The sequence below is a fragment of the Cupressus sempervirens genome, chromosome 6, assembly GCF_028749045.1.
Source record: "Cupressus sempervirens isolate cs-2001-9-10 chromosome 6, ASM2874904v1, whole genome shotgun sequence".
Taxonomy (NCBI): domain Eukaryota; kingdom Viridiplantae; phylum Streptophyta; class Pinopsida; order Cupressales; family Cupressaceae; genus Cupressus; species Cupressus sempervirens.
This window is the reverse complement of record NC_143123.1, coordinates 637,787,643-637,810,218: the sequence shown is the minus strand read 5'-3', so window position 1 is coordinate 637,810,218 and position 22,576 is coordinate 637,787,643.

Here is a 22,576-nt window from a genome sequence, read left to right as displayed (position 1 = left end):
GCAAGTTTCGCAAAGAAAAAATCCAAATTTGAAACATTAAAAGAAGATCATGAAGAACTACTTAAGTATAATACTATCGTAAAAGGTGAATTAACACAATGTAAACAACAACTTCAGAAACTTTATTCTAGTAGAGAAATGCTGGATGATTCAATATCTATACAGAGACCTTCTTATCGCAAGACTGGTCTTGGCTATCTAATTAACATGTCTACAAAGAAACTTGAGATTAGATTAGATCTAAAATAAAAAGGAAAATCTAATGACAAGATCAAATCTAGATAGTCTTTTGAGAAACCTAAAGAAGCTGAGCAAAACAAGGAAGTTGAAATCTTGGATGAACCTAGGCATGTGGAAACTCCTAAGGAAACCAGATATGAATTTATAAGTAAGTTTTCTTTATGTAATAAAATAGGTCATATAAAAAGAGATTGGACTAATAAGTCATTCAATCATGTGAAGAAATTTTATCATCATAATTGTCATGGTATGGGTCATGATGCAATTGATTGTAGAAAACTTAAGTATGATAATAATAGGAGAAATAGTAGAATGTCTAGATACACTAACCCTATAGATAAAAGAAGATCTAATGGAAGGACATTGAGGGAAGGAAGATCTTATCAAGATATAATATAGATCATGTGTTATAATTGTAACAACTTAGGACACATTGCTTGAAATTGGCATGTACTTGATAATCAACAAAATCCTAGAAGCAAAGCACCTATATGTTAGTTATGCAAAAAAATTAGACACATAGAAAAGTACTACAAAATGGATAGAAACTTCAAAGATAGAAGAAACTATGTAAGAAACTTTAGGAATAGAAGAAATGATAAAAGGAACCATGAAAAGAACTCTGGAACCAACAAAGATAATGAAGAACAAAGAAACATTATAAGTGAACTTTGAGAATAACTTAATGAAGCATTTATAAAAGGAATAGACATCTCAAAAGAGAAGTTAGATGATGAGATAGGAAAATCAAAGTCATTTGTTGAGTTTGATTCAATTAAGTTGAATTAAGCTTGTTCATAGCATTAGTGTTTGAGAACTTCATTTAGAGACCAAATTAGAAGTAGAAAAGTTGGGAAAAGGTGTATTTAGTTATTTGTAGATGGTATCTAAGCTTGCTTGTGATTTGGAGATAATCTAAAGAAGCCATGATGGAATTTAGAGTTATTGGTACTATAGTAAGAATTGATTTTGTAACAAAGGATGAAAAGTATGATTTTGCAGAGAATTTTGTGATGCAGTGTTTTGAGGATATTTGTCATAATGGAAGGAGGTTGTAGTAAACCTCAGGTGACATCTGAAGATTGGATAGATTATTTTGAGTAGTTATCTGATTGCAAAATGCAAGTAACAACTTTTTCATATTCATGAAAGTACACAATTAATGCAAGTTCAAGTTGAGGGATAAATGGAGTACAAAAATTATTTTACTTCATTGTGACCACATTCAAAGTGAAGAGCATTCCAAAGAGAGTTGTCAGAGCAATTTTGAAGCAAACACTATTTTTGAAAAGAGGTATTTTATCATTTTTCTACAAAACTTGTTCAATAAAAGATATTGTTGATAAAGAATCATGGATATGTTAGTTGCTCACAGTGCTGAAAATGAAGATAGACCTATGTTTAAGATAGTTGTCATAAAACCTAGTGACGCAAACCCTAACTCTACATTGTCCATCACTCTAAACAATGTAGTCTATCTAGAAGATGTAGAAAATTATTTGAATTGCAAGTTTGAGTCAATTGGCATTGAATAAATGAATAAGGATACAAAATTAGTCTTTAACCTCAACATGATTATGAAGCCCATATTTGAACATTTAAAGGAATTAGACTTTTTAAAGTATCATTTCTACTGTAAGCTAGATACAAATGAATGGACTAAAATCATATTGAGTAGGATAAATGATGGAAAATTGTGGATGCAAGATAATGTAGTAGACATTTCTATAGATCTTATACATAAGTTAATTGGTATTAGCAAAGAAGGCAGTGTACCCGTAGGTGAAAAGATGGTTAAGAATAATGTGGAAGGCTATGGTAATCAACTCCATTAAGATGATGTGAGATTTATTAGCAAAATTATTGCTCATTCAATTGGTGCAAGTTCTAAGATAGATGAACTTTTAGCTGGATTTATTTATGTAGCTTATAAGATGTGCTTTAAAGTCATTATGAAAATTTCTAGAAGGATTACCCATCATAGGATCACTAAATTTTCTATCAAAGGGACATTGAATAAAAACATTATTTACCTATAAACTAACTTTTAGATGGGATAATTGATAGCACATCTTTTGGAGGTAAGTTAATTCAATGAATTATTGCAACAAAGGTTGTACAAGCTTTAGGGATCTTATCTCCTTGCAAATAAATTGGCTTGACATATCTGCTAATAATCAACTCAAGATGAGAAGTGGCTTGAAGAAAATCCAAAGTGTTAGAAATAAAAATTGATAAGAATTGTGTAGGATAAATAATTTGTTTTCTTGGAGGAAAAAGAATATTAGACCTAATAGTCATTTTGATACTGTGATGAATATGTGGATGATCACACAAAAAGATGGATGTGAGCATGTCATCTTTGATGCATCCAAGAAATGACTTCTCCCACTCTTCAACTTCAAATAACACTCTATAATTTCTAGGATAGTAATCCACATGAATTTATGAGCAAGATGAACATAGCTCAAATGGAGAACTTACACCAACCAAGAAGTTGGGGTGGTTGGACATTTTGCAAAATATTGAGGATAATAGACCAATGCAAGAAGATGCAACCAATGCCACCAATCAAAACTCAATGAAAATAGAGGAGAGTATCCATAACTAGGAATAAAGAGGGCTACTCAAGAAATATAAAAACCTTTTCTTGATATAATTATAACTAATGCAAAAAGATATGAGATCCCAAACATTAAATGAAGGACACAGTTGACACTGGGGAAAATACACCTTTGGGAGTTAGTAAATATAACTCATGTGATGAGAAGTTATGCTACCAGAATGATATCAAAATATTGATTGATGCTTGTTACCATGATTTTAGTTCCCCTATATTTTTCAAGCTTCTAGGATTAGGGTTAAGTTGATATGATGTCATGTATGTGTCTAGATTGTCTTTAAGGGACTTCTCTTCTCATCTATTCCTTTGTGTACACCTAGGTGGGTGTTGTAAAGCATTCAAATGTATTTTTTCATATTAGGTGATTAGGAAAGGGAGGGTAAGCTTATGCATTTCCTAGCTTAGAAGAAAGTTTTGAAACCCTACTACTTTGATCAAGTGTTCATGGTGAAGATAGGATGCATCCAAGAAGAAGATTGTAGACATATTTAGAACAAATGGCAGCAAAGAATATGAGGATCAAGGTTAAAGACAATATGCAGATCATGAGAATGAGCTACAAGAAGGATTAGTTGAATGTAATGCAGAGTAAACATTGAAAGATGTAGAAATGGTGAAAAGAACTAGGTCAAAGGTGGTATGAATCTCCTTGAAACTAAATTAAAGGCTCATATTTGATCCAACCATCTATGTTGCAATGTTTGGAAAGTCAAATGGTTTAGGGATTAAATTTAGATAATTAGATCAATGGATAACATTTAAAGATGAAATTATAAGTATTCAATGATGCATCTCCTTAGTTGTCAGATCTCACAAATATCTATGGTCCTCATTATGGTGCTTTCCAAAGTTGCACGATTAATAACCATAGTGACATAACAAAAGATCAACATGTGCCCCTGTAGGCCATTTCCTTTTGTGATTGGTATAGTTGTCAGATGATATGACACGTATCTTTATTTGATTGGTTTTATACAAAATAGAGTTAGGTTTTTAAGAATTTATTTTCATTGTTGATTTCCAAAATAATCGATGGTCATCACTATATCATTATAAAAAAATTTCTCGATCATTAATCATGAGGACATAGTGACAAAGAAACATGTGTCTAGATGGGTCTGTTAGAAATAGGGAATACTAGATATTATTAATTACTTTGAACCATGCATAAGAAAGTAAACAAACAATGTTAAATAGAAAAAGTAACCATACACAAAGAGAACTCATAACACCATATTTTTTTAACTATAGAAACCTTGGCCAATGGAAAACCATGATGGGAATGATGCCTACAAAGATATGCTGATATATATGTTCCTTGTTAGAGAATGGACCCTATTAGGAGTCAATAAGAAAATTTAGTATATAAAGTCCCTATTAGGAGACTTTGAATCCTTGTTAGGAGATTCCAACCTTGTTAGGAGTTGTGGTATAATGTATGCAAGAAGAGCTCACTGCCCGACCATTTACTTTCAATTACAAGAAGAACTCACTACCCAAACAAGTAACTGAACTTTAAGTTCCTCAAATATAGAAGTATAGATTTTTTAACTTCTTCTTAGCTGATCTCTTACCTCAACTCAATCTTGGATCATAAAATCAAGTTTCAAAAAACTTCACATATATTGCTTCACAAAAAGTTCACATATCACTTCTCACATAAAAAATGCACACTTAACCTCGTAAGATGTCCTTTGCATAAATATCATGCCTTTTCACAAATTTCTTCTAAGTTAGCTAAGAGTACAATATACTTTTCCAACTTAGAGTAAACATATAAGATGTTGGCCCTAATTGGTCAAGTAATTATTTTGTAAACAAAATAATTTCTTTACCTTTCATTCTAATGTCCTTCACATCTTAATTATCTTTCTTCCATATTATTTGTATTGATGCCTGAGGTTATACACATCATCACCAACATGTATATTGTCTCCACCTAACATCACTAGTCATACTATGACCTCATAAACATTTTACATATAAAATAATGCATTGCTTGTGTACCATTTTCATACTTAGACAATTTTCTGAGTACCAAAATGCTAAGTACCTTCATTTTTGAGGTTTACTACAAGTATGCACATCATGTGTTGCCATTAATGACAATATTTACATATCTTCATATAGCCCATTGTCACCAATCTCCCCCTTTGGCATTGATGGCAAGAAAGTAAGGAAAATTAGCTAAGCAACAAAAACTTTACTAAAATCTACATTACTTATCATCTATTACAAATACTTCATATCACAACTGCTCCATATTACAAATGCTCCCCCTTTAAATATGATTACTACATACATAACTTACTACATTTTTCTTCTACAAATTCTACCCCTTTGACATCAATGACAAAGGTCAGAAATTCCAAAAACTATCAAAAACTATCAATAAAGTTTTGTGTACTATCCAAAACTATTAAAAACTTTCTATCTTGCTGCTTCAAGCTGATATTATCTTCATGAAGTCCTCAAAATTTATCTTCAAATAGTTCATACCTTTCTCCCATGTGTCCTTTATTTCTTTGATAGAAGTGAGCATTGCACATAAGGCACATGATGCAATCTTAACTACATTAAGGTCTGACTATGTAAAATCAAAATAAGTGTCCTTTTCTTTGACACATTCCTCCAACTGTCTCTCAATAGCTAATGTCTTTAGATAAATAGACTCTATAAATTATGATAGTCTTCTCAAAACTTGTTATCTAGACAAAGTTTCCTTCATTGACAATGGTTGTGTTGATTTTCTCTATCTTTGGTTTCCATGGTTACCTTGTTTTAACTATTGGTTGCTTGGAAATAGTAAACTTTTCTAGTTGTTTGAATTCCTCTTCTACTTCTTCCTCATTGGAATCTTCAATTGTCAACAATTCCTTCTTCCCTTTGCCAGGTCCATTAGCTTGTTTCTTGACTCTCTTTTCCTTGTGAGTCTCAACTTCTACTAACCTCTCAGACTTCCTCTTAGGTTCACTAGGTTTCTCTATTCTACAAGACTTTCTATAGTAGATACACGGGATACTTCACCAACTAATAGGGGTTTCACATACATCACACTTTATTTTCCAATATTTTTTAGTTTGAAGATTGTTTGTCTTACTACCTGCGACTCACTTTTTGTCATATTGGTCTCACTTAGTGCTATCTTCACCATAGTCTAAACATTCTTATGAGATGCTTTCTCTAATGATTCTTGGTAGGTTGACTTAGTTAACTCCTAATAAGCTCCGAATCTATATGAAGCTTGATCTATTTTGGATTTCAACATTAAATAAATGTAACCAATAACTACATCATCACTCAACTCATAACCTAAGGGCTAAAGAAATATTTCCCTTGGTTCTACTGCTTCAATATAAGTTAGGTTTGTATCCACCATAAAACATATATCATTCTTAAATCTATCAACAATAATAGTTGCAATTCTAAATCTTTGTTTCATCTCATTCTAAAATTTCCTCATAATCAGATTTCTACTACCCATGATTTTCTCTGTAGGGTACCTTCTGCACACATATGTTATCTTATCCATAGTGCATCTTTCACTGCTTATGATATCAATAACTAATAGAAATGGAAATCTCTTAAGTACATGAAATAAAATGTGATTAATTAGAGACTAAAATTTAAATACACCATTCTTAGTCCTATTAATCTTCTCTAGATTCTCAAGGAGTTGTACTCTCAAAATCTCACTCAAATTCACTTATTCTTTCTCAAGACAAATCTTATAAGCTACATAAATGAAACCTAATAACAACTCATCACTTTTGGAACTTGCACAAATATAATGTACAATGATTCTACTCAAGAATCTCACATCATGTTGTCTAATGGTGTTGATCACCATTGCCTTACCATTATAAATTGCCTTAGTGTTAAGTTCCACCTTCTTCTTCACTAGTTTCTCTCTAATGGATACACTTCCTTGCTTACTAAGACTAGTAATCTCATGTATAAGATCAGTAGAAATGTCAACTACATCTTCTCCCATCCAAATCTTTCCATTGTGAATTCTTCTTAATATAATTCGTGTCCACTCTTTGGTATCAAGTTTATGGTAAAAGTAATATCTGACTAAGTCTAAATCCTTCATATGCTCATACTCAGACTTTACAGTAATATCATGATTGAAAACAATTTCCATATCTTTGTTCATGAATTCTCCTCCAATTTTCAAATTTACTATACAAGTAACATCCTACATCTTCCAAATATACTACATTGTTCAAAGTAATAGATAAATCCAAATTAGGTTTTTCCTCTAAGGTTTTCAAAGGAACAACCTTCACTTTGGGTCTATTAACATTCTCAACATTTTGAACTACTGACATATCCATAATTACACCAAATAGAAATTTATCCAAAAAATTCTACATGAGAAATGATAAAGATGCCATTTTTTGAATTAGGGTTTTGCTCAAAATTGCCTTTAGAAATCACTTCTGTATGTTGTAATCTTTTGAAATGATTCACAATATGGAAATAATTATATTTTGTACCCCTTTTATCCAACTTGAGATTGAATTAATTGCGTACTTAGCTAACTCAAAAAATTTCTTAGTTGCTTTCTAAAATCAAATATCTTCTCAAGATCATTTGGCTCATCTTCAAAAGCTACCCAAGGTTAACTATAGCTTTCATCCATCATAAAAATGCTCCACAAAACTTGACTTCATGAAATTTTTTGTAAAAACATAGATTCCATCTACTATTATAGAATCAACCTTCTTTGTTTACAATAGTAACTCTTATTTCCTTTATAACTTATTACTAAAATCTCCTAATTCCAAGAAAGCATAGCCACACTCTAGACTCATCTAGATAGACAATTTCCCAACCTCACTAGTCATAGTTCTATCTCTACTTGGAGTTTTGAGCACTAGTGCAAGCTTCATTTCAACTTAGTTGAATCAAACTCAATTCTTGACTTCAATATTTTTGTCTCTACATCATCTAACTTTTCCTTAAAAATATTTAATCCTTTTACAAATGCCTCATCAAGTTCTTCTCAAAGTTCACTAACTACATTTCTTCAATCTTAATTGTCTATCTTAGTTCTAGAGTTTCTTTCATGATTCCTTCTATCATTTCCAAAGTTTTTTCCATTGTTGCGTCTATTCCTAAAGTTTTTTTCATGATGCCTTTTGTCATTTTTGAAGTTTCTTCCATTGTTGCTTCTATACATTCTATAGTACTTTGTTGTATGTCTAAAGTTGTTGCATAACTAACATATAGGGGTTTTTCTTTTTGGATTCTGTTGATCAATAGGTTCTTGACAATTTTGGGCTATGTGTCTGAAGTTGTTACACTTATAACACATGATCTACTTTCTTTCACTAAAAAGCCTTCTTTCTCTTGATTTCTTCTCATTATATCTTCTTCTATCTACAAGGTTAGTATTTTTAGTCATTTTTCTATTCCTTTTATCATTATCATATTTAGGCTTCTTAAAATCATTTTCTTTATGACCCATACCATGACAATTCTGACAATAAAAATTTCTAACATGATTGAATGACTTATTTGTACAATTTCTTTTTATATTCTAACTTCATACCTGGCTTCCTTAGGAGATTCCACTTGCTTAGGTTCATCCAATTTCCCAGTTTCCTTCTTTGGTCCAACTTCTTTAGATTTATTAGAAGATTGACTAGATTCAATCTTATCATCATATGTTTTTTCTTTCATATCTAATCCACTTTTAGGTTTCTTTGTGGACATATTAAATAGGTAATTAAGAACAATCTTATCATAGGTAGGTCTTTGTATTGACATATATTCATTAAGCTTTTCTCTACTAGAATAAATTTTTTCAAGTTGTACCTTACTTTGAGTTAGTTCACCTTTCACAATAGTGTTGTACTTTTGAAGTTTTTCATGATCTACTCTTAAAGATTCAAGCTTAGATGTCAACTTTTCTAGATTGGCTCTAAGATCTAAATTTTTAGTCTTTAATTAAAATGTTAAGGATCACTCTTCAAACTTAACTTCAGATTAGTAATCTTCAACTCATGCTTCAAGATCTTGTACTCTATTTTCATCTTTGAATATTCATCATCACTGGTTTCAGATTCAATAGATTCAGGCTTGGATATGAGATGTTCAATATTGTCCTTTAGTTGTCCAATGTGTACTTTCAATTCTTCATATCTATTCTTCAAATTATCTCTTTCTTCAGTAAGGAGATCAATTAGTTCAAATGCCTCTCCAAGGTTCTTCATCAACTATTCCATAGCCATAGGGATCTTACTCAACCTATTAAGCCTCTTTTGAGTAATTATGCTCTAATACCAATTTGTTAAAACTAGGGAATACTAAGGAGGGGCTACATTATTATTCTACAATTTTTTTTCCCCAACTAGATATTATTAATTATTTTGAACCATGCATAAGAAAGTAAACAAACAATGTTGAATAGTAAAAGTAACCATACGCAAAGAGAACTCATAACACCATATTTTTTCAACTAGGGAAACCTTGGCCAAGGGAAAACCCCAATGGGAAAGATGTCAACAAAGATATATTTATATATATGTTCCTTGTTACAGGATGGAACCTATTAGGAGTCAATAAGAAAATTCAACATATAGAGTCCCTCTTAGGAGACTTTGAATCCCTATTAGGAGATTCCAATGCTATTAGGGGTTATGGTATAATATATGCAAGAAGAGCTCACTACCCAAACAAGTAACAAACCTTGAGTTCCTCAAATATAGAATTATAGATGTTGTAACTTCTTCTCAACTAATCTCTAACCTCAGGTCGATCTTAGATCACAAAATTAGGTTCTCAAAAACTTCACATATATCACTTCACAAAAAGTTTGCATATCACTTTTTACATAAAAATGCACACTTAACCTCATAAGATTTCCTTTGCATAAATACCATTCCTTTTCATAAATTACTATTAGGTCAACTAAGACCATAATATACTTTTCCAACTTAGAGTAAACATCTAGAATGTTGGCCCTAATTGGTCAAGAAATTATTTTGTAAACAAAATAATTCCTTTACCTTTCATTTTGATGTCCTTTACATCTTAATTATCTTTCTTCTTTACTATCTGTACTAATGTCTAAGGTTATACACATCATCACCAACATGTATACTATCTCCATCTAACCTCGCTAGTCATAATATGACGTTAGAAACATTTTACATATAAAACAATGTACTACTTATAAACCATTTTCACACTTAGTTAATTTTATGAGTACCAAAAGGCTAAGTACCTTTATTTACAAGGTTTACTACAAGTATGTACATCATGTTTTTCCATTAATGACAACATTTACATATCTACATATAGCCAATTGTCAGTAGGGCCCATTACATTCTATGAGGTATAGTCAAAACCTTACCACAAAGTAAAACTAGGTCAATGTCAGATCCTCTAGGCAATGAAGTAGTGCCACCTATTCACCATGATGTGCATAGCTAGAAAGTGGACCCATAGTGTAGACAAAAATAAAGAGTTAATATCTTTTATCGCCACCATTAGATCAAAATGAGATCAACACTCATCGTTATGCAGCTATAATTTTTTTCCCAAATGTTAATTATAGTAACATAACAATGATTCCACACATGTACACAAAGGGACCCATGGAGGAGATTTAAAAGGAAAAATAAAGAACTCTATTATGCTTTAATCACAATCATTTGTTAAAGATCAATGGTCAAAAGTCAAAACTATAGTGACGATTGGAATATGAATTATATGGATTTGCCACCAATGTGATTTCTATATACTAGAGGATAATGTGAACCATTTCAAGAAATTCTAGTTATTTATTCTTTCTTTCCCTGATGTATTGAATTACACTTGATGATTGTTGGATTTTTGAGTGATTTAAGTACTTTTTTAATGTAATTGATTAATTTGTAAGTGGCCAATAACCCAAAGAGAAGGCTATATATGCAATTTTTCTAAGTTAATAGAAGGGGATCAATAATTATGTCTAACTTTCCCCCCTGCATCTCTAGATGTTGAGCGAAAACCAAAGAGTTAGATGAAATGAAGGATTTGTATGATATATAGTTAGTTAGGTAATGTGATTATTTTGATTCCATTTAGGACTAGCATGCCTAGGTTTCTTTCATTTTTCTCTTTCAACCAAGCTAACTTTGCATTTTAGAATAATTTCTATGAGATGGTAGGATAGATGTATTTGAAGCTGGTCATATCCTACTAGATTCTATTTTAGTGGAGAGTTTTCAGTCAAGATGTATTTCATTTCATCTTTCATATGCATCTCTTCTTTATCTCTAGATAACATTTCAGTAGAACTAATCTATGCTTAGAAGTTGGAGCAGATGTTAGAAGAAATTCAAGGTAACTTTTGATATCCATTCCACTGGGTGTTATAGGTTGCCCAAATCTATTTCTACCAAAGGTGTTTTTAGTTATGAGCATCTTGGTTTATCCTCATCTACTCCTAGGTTAAGAGAATACCCCCCATCCCAATGATCTATTAAAAACACAATTCATTGCATATATTGCATAGACAGGAGTTGTACCTTATAATTTAGAGCAAAGTGATATAATACATACACTGACCCATTTTTTTGGTAACATCCTTTTATTTTTTCTCACATTTTGGGCATCTAGAGTCAAGGTAAAGCCAAGTTAAAAAGAGGGGCAAACTGTTAACCAACAATGCCAAACAAGGACAACTAGTTGTTGAAAAAGTACATTGTTGACTAGTCAACTCAAGTATGAAAGTAGGTCATCAAGAACTAAATAATGAGGAGGCCAACTTGGAATGATGTTATATCATATTAAAAAGTAATAAATAGCCAGCTCAGCCTAAAACATACTAACCATATGTTAAAAATGAAAATCCCACTCGACTGCCAAAAACTAAACATATTTTATAATGCTTAAAGCAACCCAAAGAGTCCTCATGGAGTACCTACTTATAACCATAGTTGATTATACATTAAATATATAAAAGAAGCTAAGCATAAATTCAAAATCCATGATGGAAACAAACATGATAAATTATATTTAGTTACATGTAAGGAGCACAATCTTATGATGACTCATTCTAAATAATTACAATGATGACAAGGAATTTATGTAACAAGTAAATTGAAGAGAGAGAGTCCAAACGAGTTTTACTACAACAAAAAATTTCTAAGCAGTCTGCCAATGCATTACCTTCTCTATATGTATGTGATATAAGAAAATTTCCCAAAGAATCAATAAGACCCCATATTTGATGGAGAACATAAATTAAGTGTCAATTGGCAATGTTCATGTGAATGCAAGCATTAATAATAATAGATGATTCACCCTCAATGTACAAATTAGAAAATACATCTTCTTAAAAAGGATAACCCTTCAAGTAGAGCAATATCTTCTTCCATATTATTGGTACCAAGGATAATAGGAGATGCATAGAAAGCCATAACTTTACCTAAATGATTTCTTAGAAAAACCCCAATACCTAACTCATTGGGAATCCCTCTAGAGGAACCGTTAAAATTAAGTTTGACATATGAAGGATCAGTAGGACTCCATTTAATTGATTCTCTAAGAATAGGAATTTTTTTGACATGAGGAAAGATAGGGGAGGATGAAAGAGAGATAAGCTTCCAAGAACATGCTACTAGACTATCCCATGAAGAAAAGGTGGCATTAGGGTTAAAATGGCTGGAGGACATATTATTAACTTTTCTAGATATAAGCCTTTCTATTATGGAGATAACTAAAGAAACATCTAACATCTATTTTCTAAAAATTCTTTTATTACATTCCCACAAAATAGGCTAGATAGTTGATGAAGGAAAAATAGCCCATAAACATGGAAAAATTTAATTTGTAAAAAAAATTGGCCAAGATTGAAATAACTCCCACATGGATCTAGAAAAGGGAAGAATATGGATAATTTTTCCATGATAGAGTACCAAAATTGAAGAGCGAAGTGGCAATGTAAAAAAAGACGATCAATCGATTCCTCATGAGAATCAAAAAACACATATTAAAAAGGGGCAGCAATGTGGAATTTATCTAACATATCATTGGTAAGATTCTTCTTTAAATAGCAAGCCAAGAGAATACACCAATGTTTGGAAGAACACATTTGTTCCAAAAAAATATAAAAGCTCATTGAGAGCTATGATGCTTAGTCATTTGCTAAAGGGCCTCATAACTAGATTTAACAAAATATAAGCCATTTTTAGCAGGGCACGACAGCAATTTGTCACTACCTTTAGACATAAAAACCAATCTATTTGAAGGACAGCCACAAATTTCCTTGCCAAAATTATTTCTATAGGGAGGGAAGAAGGATCTTTCCAAGTTACCTAATGAGACACAATATCAATGTAGTCCACTAACAATTCTCCCCCCAAAAGAGAAGAAACCCTCATAACCTCATTTAAAGAGATGATAGATCATAATGGTAGAAGACCATTCTAGTCTTTCCAAAAAGAAACATTAGAACCATTGTGAACCTACCAGGATACAAATTAGTGACAAATTCTCTAGATGATATCATAAAATTCCAAATAGAAGAGCTAGAAGAGGGATTAGAGATAGTAAAGATTCCATGAGAACACAGAGAATCTAAATACTTACCTTGCATGATTTTATACCTAAGGGACTGAGATTTTAAATACATATTCCGACCTAGCTTCCCACCAAAAGCTTCATTTCTAAGAGATAAATTTTGCAACCTTGCCCCTCTAGATAATTTATTGGTGGAGAGTTTTTGCAAAGAGACAAGAGGAATCTTACTAGCACTAGTCATATTAGAAGACCAAATGAAAGCTTGAATGATATTTTCAATTTGACTAACTACAGATATGGGGGCTTGAAGGATAAACATATAGTAATTGGGAATAGCTAGGAGAATAGTTTTGATTAATAAGGTCCTACCAAAGAGATAAAACCAATGTACTTTCCAAGCTAAAATTCTATTTTTGAGCCTATTAATAACATTGTCCCAAAATGATACTTTCAATTTCCCAAGGAAGAACAATATCCCAAGAAAGGTGGATGGCAAGTCATCCATAGGGAAGCAAAGGATATGAGTGATTATAATATGTTTTTCACTCTAGACTCTACAAAGAAAATAATCACTCATATCCTTTGCTTCCCTATGGATGACTTGCCATCCACCTTTCTTGGGATATTGTTCTTCCTTGGGAAAGTGAAAGTATCATTTTGGGACAATGTTATTAATAGGCTCAAAAATAGAATTTTAGTGAAAAACATATAGAATGTAGAGTCTAGAGTGAAAAACATATAGAATCCTTTTCTTCCCTAGATTTATCAAATAGATATTCAAAAGGATATGAGTGATTATAACATCTAGCCTCTTGAATATAAGATCTACCAAATAGAAGTGTGTCATCGACAAAGAAATTATGGGTAGCAGATAAATTAGAATTGGGAATATTTATACCCTTTTAGCTAGAAAGAAGATTTTTCTTTTGAGTAGATATAGTGAGAGCTTCTACGATGATAATAAATTAAAAGAGGGATAATGGATCCCCTTGTCAAACTCCCTAGGTGTCTTGGAAGAGAAAGAAAGTGTACCATTAATAAGGACTAAAAAAGAGGCACCAAATAGGCACTTCTTAATCCATTTGTACCAAGAATATAAGAAACCAAATTGAGCTAGGCCTTTCAAAAGGAATGACCAATTAACTTTATCATAGGCTTTCATCATATCTAACTCTTCTACAAAAGAGGGAGTTTGAGAAGATTCCATAGTATGTAGAATCTCCAAAGAAATTAATGCACCATTAGATGTATCCCTACCATGAACAAAACTTATGTAGTGTAAGGTAGAAGAATCCCAAAAGGAGATGTCCAAACCCCCAACAAACAACCACATATTTGATACCAAATCCCCACTCTTTATTCATAAAGTAATAGATTACATGTAATATGTCCAATTGGAAGGCCTTCTAGATTAGGGCCAATTACAAATAACAATTACAATATTAGTTCTGCAAGATCCCACAAGATCCAACTTTCAATCACAATCCCAGCTAGTCCAGCTCTACAACTCAATAAAAACAAAAAGAAGAATCCACACTTGTACCCTCAAGTCCACCAAGTAATCCTTTGGTTCTCAAGCCAAAGTTCTAGCTCTTCATAATTTTCATCTACCCTTCATCCTCTTCTCTAAGGTAGATTAATAATGCCTAAAGACTCCACAAAACCCCCTACTTATACCCAACTAAGCCACATGTTAGCCTAGTTAATTACAAACTAAATTAAATCCCTTACATTAAATATATGTTGAGCCACAAGTTGAATACAACACAAATTAAATATCCATATAGAAATTAAAAGCCAAAAGTTAGCTCATAGATAACTCAACACCAACAAAAACCAAGACAAAGATCAACATCAAAAAAACCAAGCCAAACACTAGTAAAACCACAAGCACTTTCGAGCTCCAATTCCATGTTGAGTTCCAAAGACCATGCTAAGTTCCAAAGAACATGCTAAGTTCTAAAGACCATGCCAATTTTCAAAGACCATGCTGAAATCCAAAGACCATGTTGAGCAACATAGTGTATGTCGAGCTCCCAGGCATAAACTATGCCCAATAGTGACCAAGAACCACTCCTTTGGTGACCAAGTCAACAACAATAAAACAAAATCCCTCCAACATGCAAGATTTCAAGAAATCCTAGGATGCTCTTGCAATAGGCATCCTAGGTTTGAAAATATTTTCTAGTAATTGGAAGAACATCTTTTGGGATTCAACACATAAATACCAAATTGATTCTTCACATACATAACCTCCAAATCTTCAACTTGTACACTCTTTCCCTTGTTCTTCCTATGCTTATTCACATCCATCCTTGGTGTGCTATAGATCTTCCTTCTATGTTGATCTCCAACCTTCTCAAAATCTACCAACTTAACTTGACTACCAACACTCAGATTTCTCCTACCTAGTTCTTCATTCTACAAAGGAATCAGGGAAAACTTCTTGCCACCTTTCTCAAAAGTAAACACATTCTTGACACAATCATGCACAACCCTACAATCATACTACCAAGTTCTACCAAGTAACATGTGATAATTGTTCATGTCCACAATATCACACAACACTTGATCCTTATATAGCCCAATCTAGAAATCAACAAGGCATTACTCCCTTACTTCCAAAGCATGCTCACCTCACAACTGGCCAATCTTACATAGATAAGGATGTCTCACTCTCTTCAAACCAAGTTTTTGAACCATCTCCTTAGCAAGAAGGTTATTAGTACTACCACCATCCATAATCACCTTGTAGACTTTACCACAAGACTTACAACAAGTATTAAACAAACTATGTTAGCATTAATTATGATGATACTACTTGTCAGAGTATCCTGAGAACTAGAGAGTATTAATATGTTGCATTCATGTCTCTATTTTTCATTGATGTTAACATAGCATTATTTCTATAAAGACTAGCTAAGTACCAGACAAAGATTTGATGGTATGGAGAATGGTTTGATTGTCTGATCATCTACAGTTATGGACATGTATGGAATAGTGTCCTGATGATGTGGTCAAGTGCATAGAGTTTAAGTCAAAGACATATGGACGTTGTACCTAATTTATAGAGAGCAGTTCAGAGACAAAGTATTGGTAAAGCAATTCCCGATGATTGTTGGCTATCTTACATCTGGGATGTAATGAAGATATGCATAGTTAGGAAGTGATAGAAGATAGTCATCTAATGATTTCAGTGAGTGCACAAGCCTTAGTATCGCACATGTGAAGTTTTTCATAGATTGTGAGCTAATAGTGCTATTGTAATTGTAATTAATTAATTATCTCATTTTAATTAATTTGAAAACCCTTAAGGCTGAATCAAAGAATTATTATGAAGATATGATATAAAGGAAATTTGTTTTACTTGATTGAAAAGTGTGGCATAGTGTATCTATTATTGTAAGAAGTCTAAAGTGCAAAGTGAGAAGTACGAAGTATGAAGTGAAAAGTGTAAAAAGGAGTAGAGTGCTTACTAAATGCATGCAAGAAATCTAAGGGATTATCGCATACAAGATTTGAGATTTGGTTACAAGATCTAAAGAAGAAAAAGTCTAGTTGATAGGATAGAGATAGAGGAACAAAGTACATTTTAGTTCTATTATTCTTCAAGGAATAATATAAAGATCATTTTGACAGTTGGTTCATTGGTCTTTCCCTTGAAGCTATTTGGGTAGTGGGTTCATTGGTCTTGCCCTTGAAGCTATTTCGAAAGTGGCTCTAGTTGTCTTCCACAACTCCTAATAAGGTTGGCACATCTCCTAACAAGGACTCATATGTAATGAATTTTGTAACAAACTCCTAACAAGGTCTATCCTCTAACAAGGAATATTTATATTAGTACATCATCTTTTGGGTACCATCCCCACTGGGGTTTTCCCTCTGATCAAGGGTTTCTCAAGTTAACATATCTGATATTGTTGTGTATGAGTCTCTTATTATGGTTTCAGTTTATATTACTCATCTGGTTAAGATTATTTAAAGTTTTTAATTGTGATATTAGTTGGATAACTAATTCAATCCCCCTCCCCCCTCATTTATATCAGTGGATTGTATATTGTAACAATTGGTATCCGAGTCTCAAGTCTAATGGTCTAGTTTTCACTTCAAGTTTATCTTAATGCATCTCTAAGTAAATGTTCCAAGTTCCCTTTGTGAGATTAGAGTTTTGTGTTTCTAATTTTGTTAACCCTAGAATAACCCTAAATTTTTTTTCCACTAAGTATTACCCTAGAAAGCTTTTGGATTATGTTTAACATAGTGATGAAGGGTGCTCTTCTTTAATATCATAAACACATAATAGAAACAAATAAACAAAAAAAAATGTGAGAACAAAATATGTTCTTATTTGCGTCATCAATAAGGAATTACAGAATTCATAAGTACAATATGCTAACCCACATGGGCAACCTTCATTACAACAATCTACAAGACTAAGCTGCAAACTACCACCCAGATTTGTCCTAGACAAAGTTTGGGCCTTTCTTAAATAGGCAATTTTATGCTGCCTGGGAAGGTTCTAGACATTAAAACTTAATAGCTAGGGCTAACAAACCCTAAAAATACATATAGAGTCAGCCAAATACATCTTTGACAATTATTTTAGATATTTTAGGTAGCCAAACTTTGAAAGGAAATAACTCACAAATTGTTGCTCTAATTGGCTATTATAAAGACTTTTCAGAAATGCAACTCCTAATCTATAGGCTAAAAATGGCACAAGCACCCTTCCATCAAGTTTTTAGACCTCATATGGACACTCTAAGGCCTTCAATGGTGAGCCTAAATATTTTTCTACAATTTTTTCACCAAAAATCCACAATAACTTCTATGATACTTATGCTTGAGCAATGAGATTTTTATGATAGCCTTATAACTTTATAATAAACCTTCATCTAGAAAATGAAGACATTCTAAGTTTTTATGAGAAACTTACTAAAAATAGCAAGTTCCCATAAATAGTAACCACCATGTCTACTAGTCCTTATTAAAATTGAAAAGACTGAAAATAAAATATTTTTGGGTGATGCAAGATTTCTCTTACACCCAGGATGCTCTTGCATCACATAGCATGCCTTTTCAAAATAAAAAATGTGTGGGAAAAATCTTTTAAATACCCCTTTTATTTGTCTTAGGTGCATTTTAAAAGGTTGTTTGCATTATCTAACATTATCCTAACTCCTCAAAATATTTTTAACCTAAGCTTTTATCTTAATATTTTGTAGTTTTATTTTTTTTATTTGAAAAATCAATTGAGTAATTATCACCCATGATCTTCCTTAAGATCAAGGATTGTCACTTTATTTTGAACAAAAATCATGAGCTATGCATTCCTAGCAACATAGAAACCAAGCAACACTTTCTTGTGAGACCTAGTAAATGAAAAGGAACAAAGTTTCAAGGAAAAAGAACCACACTATTAGATCTTCTCATGATCAATGGTGGAAAATTTGTCACCAAGGGAAACCACAACATTTTAATCCTTGGAAACATAGGGATAGCCTACCACATGGATATGTGCTAGGACCAACCCTTGTGGAAAGTGTTGTAGGTTTCCATGTCACTAATAGGTTGTCAGGATGTCAGACTATCAGATACCATGAGGGATTCACTTTGAAGGAAATGAAACATTGGTATGTACTGTCAGATCTCCTCAAGATCAATGGTGGTCACTTTGGTGCTAATGGGAGTAATAAGAACTTTATCCTTGGTGATATAGTAATATAAACAAAATGTTGTGGCCCACATTATGGATAACACTTTTATCATGTGCTTTGCCATTTGATGCAAGGTTGATAAACAATGGTCACTTTCTCACCAACAAGAGTTGCTTAACTTTTACCCTTGGCAACATAGTGAGAAAATGACACATTTTCGAAGGCATAAGTGGGTCCAATGAAAGTTTCCAACAATAAAAGAAAAGATCACATGGAAGGATTCAATTTTATTGACTCCCAACTAGGAAGGTTGAATCCAAGTCATTAAATATTTTATTCCTAATTTGTCAAATTTTTTTTAAAATTGATGACCTATTTTCAAATTTGAGAGGTAATGCCACTCTATTTCTTTGTGATACATTAATGAGAATTAAAACACCTTGTGTGAGATAAAAAAAAGGAATATAGTGTAGAAAGTCAAAGAAAAAAATTCATGCAAAGGTGTTTCTAATTTTTTGGAGCTAGAATCTATGAAGTGCTTATTTTCTCGCCTGGTTTGTTTGACAAGGGGAATTGGACTAGGGATAGCATAACTTCCAAAACATGGCTCCAATTGTTTAAGATATGGTTCTTAGAGAGGAAATTGTTTGCTCCCCATGGGAATATATGGAATTTTGATTTAGGTAAGTTAGTAGTTCCTAGGGTTCTCATGGATTCAGATCCACTCACAGCTATAGCTCAAAATTATGACCTGGTAGCTAGCATGGTGAGGAGGATAGATGGGGAATGTTTAATGAAATTTACTGCATTAGAAATTCAAGAGGTTTTTGGAATGAAGCCAACCATAGACTATCATGAGGTTATTGATTTTCAAGGATTAGAGAAGGAGAATTGGTCTTGTAAAGATCAAATTAGACAAAGTGCATTGAGATAATACTTGGCTACAATTGGTAATTTGACCTTTGTTACAACATCAACTAAAGACCCTTTCAAGAAGGAGTTTTCTAATACTAGGGCCATATAAATTTTCATGACTTTGTGTAGGGTTTTTGGTAAAGATGAACAAGATTTTATGCCACTAAATTTCATGTATATGATGACAAAAATCTCTTCCTTCGGTGTGGATATTATTTTTAATTTCGCATCCTATTTAGCAGAAGAAATTCACACATGTATAATTGGAATTACAAAAGGAAAAATTGAGAAAATATTTGGCCACTATTCTCTATTGGTGTGTATGTTTTTATATAAGGGAGTTACCTTCTTTGAAACTTAAATGGTGTCAAATAGAGCATATGAGGGAGAAGCTTTGCCACTTTAATTGTGGAGTGTAGATATGACCTAGGATGTAGAAGAGACTAGTTTTGTGAGATTTGATAGATACTTTGCATCTAGGTTGAGGGGCCTATCATCAAAGGATAATCCTAGGATACCTAAGGCATTGATGGATTTCGTTAGGCCTATGGATAGCCCTACTAGTTTAAAAGTTTCCCATAATTGGGAAGATATCATACCCTACCTTGTGTCAATAGTATTTAGAGTATATGGATTCCAAGGAACTCCATGTGTAATCCCCTACTAGGTACCTCTTAAGGTGGGAATGGATGAAATGCTATGGTAGATAGGTGGATTGTAGGAAGCACAACTAATTGGTCGATCTAGGTGTTCTATTTTCCTAACTTGTACAGTGGCCCATTAGTTCATAATTACAAAAGGTGGTTGGTTTTTTTTTGTATAAATTCTTAGACCCATACAAAATGGAATTCTCTCATGAGTGTTTTAATGATAGTGAAGATTTTTTGATATATTTAGACATAGGGCTAAGACTGGTGCTAAAAAAATCAACCCTACTTCCTTGAAGATATAATAAGAAATGAATTCTCTCTCCAGGAACAAGAAATCAAAAAGGAGAAATGAAGAGTTTATTCTAGGGTTCCAAAATTTATTAATTGTTTTGATAAAGATTATAAGCCTTTAAAAGATGTAAAGACTAAGGAAGATAAGATAAATAAATTGATGACCACTTTTCTAGAGATTATGGAAGCAATGAATGAAAAGAAGACAATTTTTTATTATCAATTCTTACCCTAACAAGGCCCAAAAGTTCATGAAAAAGTTATCTTTTACCCTTGTAGTAGAATCAAGGCAATTGGTTATTTAGAGGAGGTCTAGCTATAATATCATTAAGAATAAAGATCTTGCAGTTGACAAGGGTAAACAAATAATTGGATATACTAGTTTTGTTTTGGAGGAGAGGCCTAAAGAGCTAAAGATAAAAGAAAAACATGTATCCCAAATAGAGGAATACTCACCCACTCAATCCCCATTGAATGTAGGAGATGAATAGCTCACTAAGGAGCAAATGGAGCAATTAGGATCCTAAGGGGGAGTTTTTATTACTATTTTAGAATTAGATGAAGGAAATCCTCAAGAGCCTCCCATGCCTAGTCTTGAATTAATTGTTTTTTATTATAGAGGAAGGGAATTGGACCCTAATTTAGAACAAGCTAGTCATGAATTTATTTGTGATGACAATTTTGTTAAATCTAGAGCCTTTTATCAGTTTGCATGGAGAACAAAGATTGAACTATTTGAAGAAAGGTGTAATAAGATGAAGAAAAAGAATCTTGAAATGGAACATGCATCTATACAAGATCAAATCAAGTATGAGATGATGTCAGAATTTAAAATTTTGACCCATGAAGAAGGAAAAAAATGATAAGATCATCTAGGGTTTTGCTCTTGCCAAATTGGGAAATTGCAGATGTAATGGTTTTTAACATTGTGACTAACAAATTGAATATAGATTCAAAGGTTAAAAAGGAGTAGAAGGGTGCCAAATTTAGTGAAGATCATGCTGCATTAGTAATTTGGTCTAAGAGAAGAGGATCTAGAGCTAGTTCCTCCTAGCCTGATGATACTAGTATGATTGGAAATGTAATTGTAAAAAGGGTAGAGGATACTCCAAATGAGGAAGCCATAGAGCTAAATGTCAGAACAACCAACTCACCCTAGCCATAGCCTTGAAGGAGAAAAAAGAAAGATTGGAATTACAAGAAAAATATGAACAAGTTGTGGTAGCTTATAATAAAGAAGTAAAAAAGAGATTAGAGCTTGAGAATAAGGTGATGGGGCACCAAGGATAGCCTAGCATGCCTAGAATTACATATCTTCCTCCACAAATTGAGCCTTTTAAATCAACTCCTCTAATAAAAATTCTAGACACACCACAAAGACCTCAATATTACGCTGCAAAGGATTTTGTAGAAGAAAAGAGAAAACTTTTGGCATTGCATGTGGAACAAGATATGCAAAATGAGGATAAGTTAACTAAATCAATTATGTATTTGTTTGATAAAATTGGTTGGCCTACATTCTATGAACAACTAGAAAAGGTAATAAACATATGGAATGAGAAAAAAGGAAATGAAGATGCTTTGAAGCCAATTGTCAATAAATGGAACAATAGGGATAAACCTGTCACTCTTCTATGTTTTTTTGTTATTTTTTTATCTTGTGAACAAATAGAAAGGAC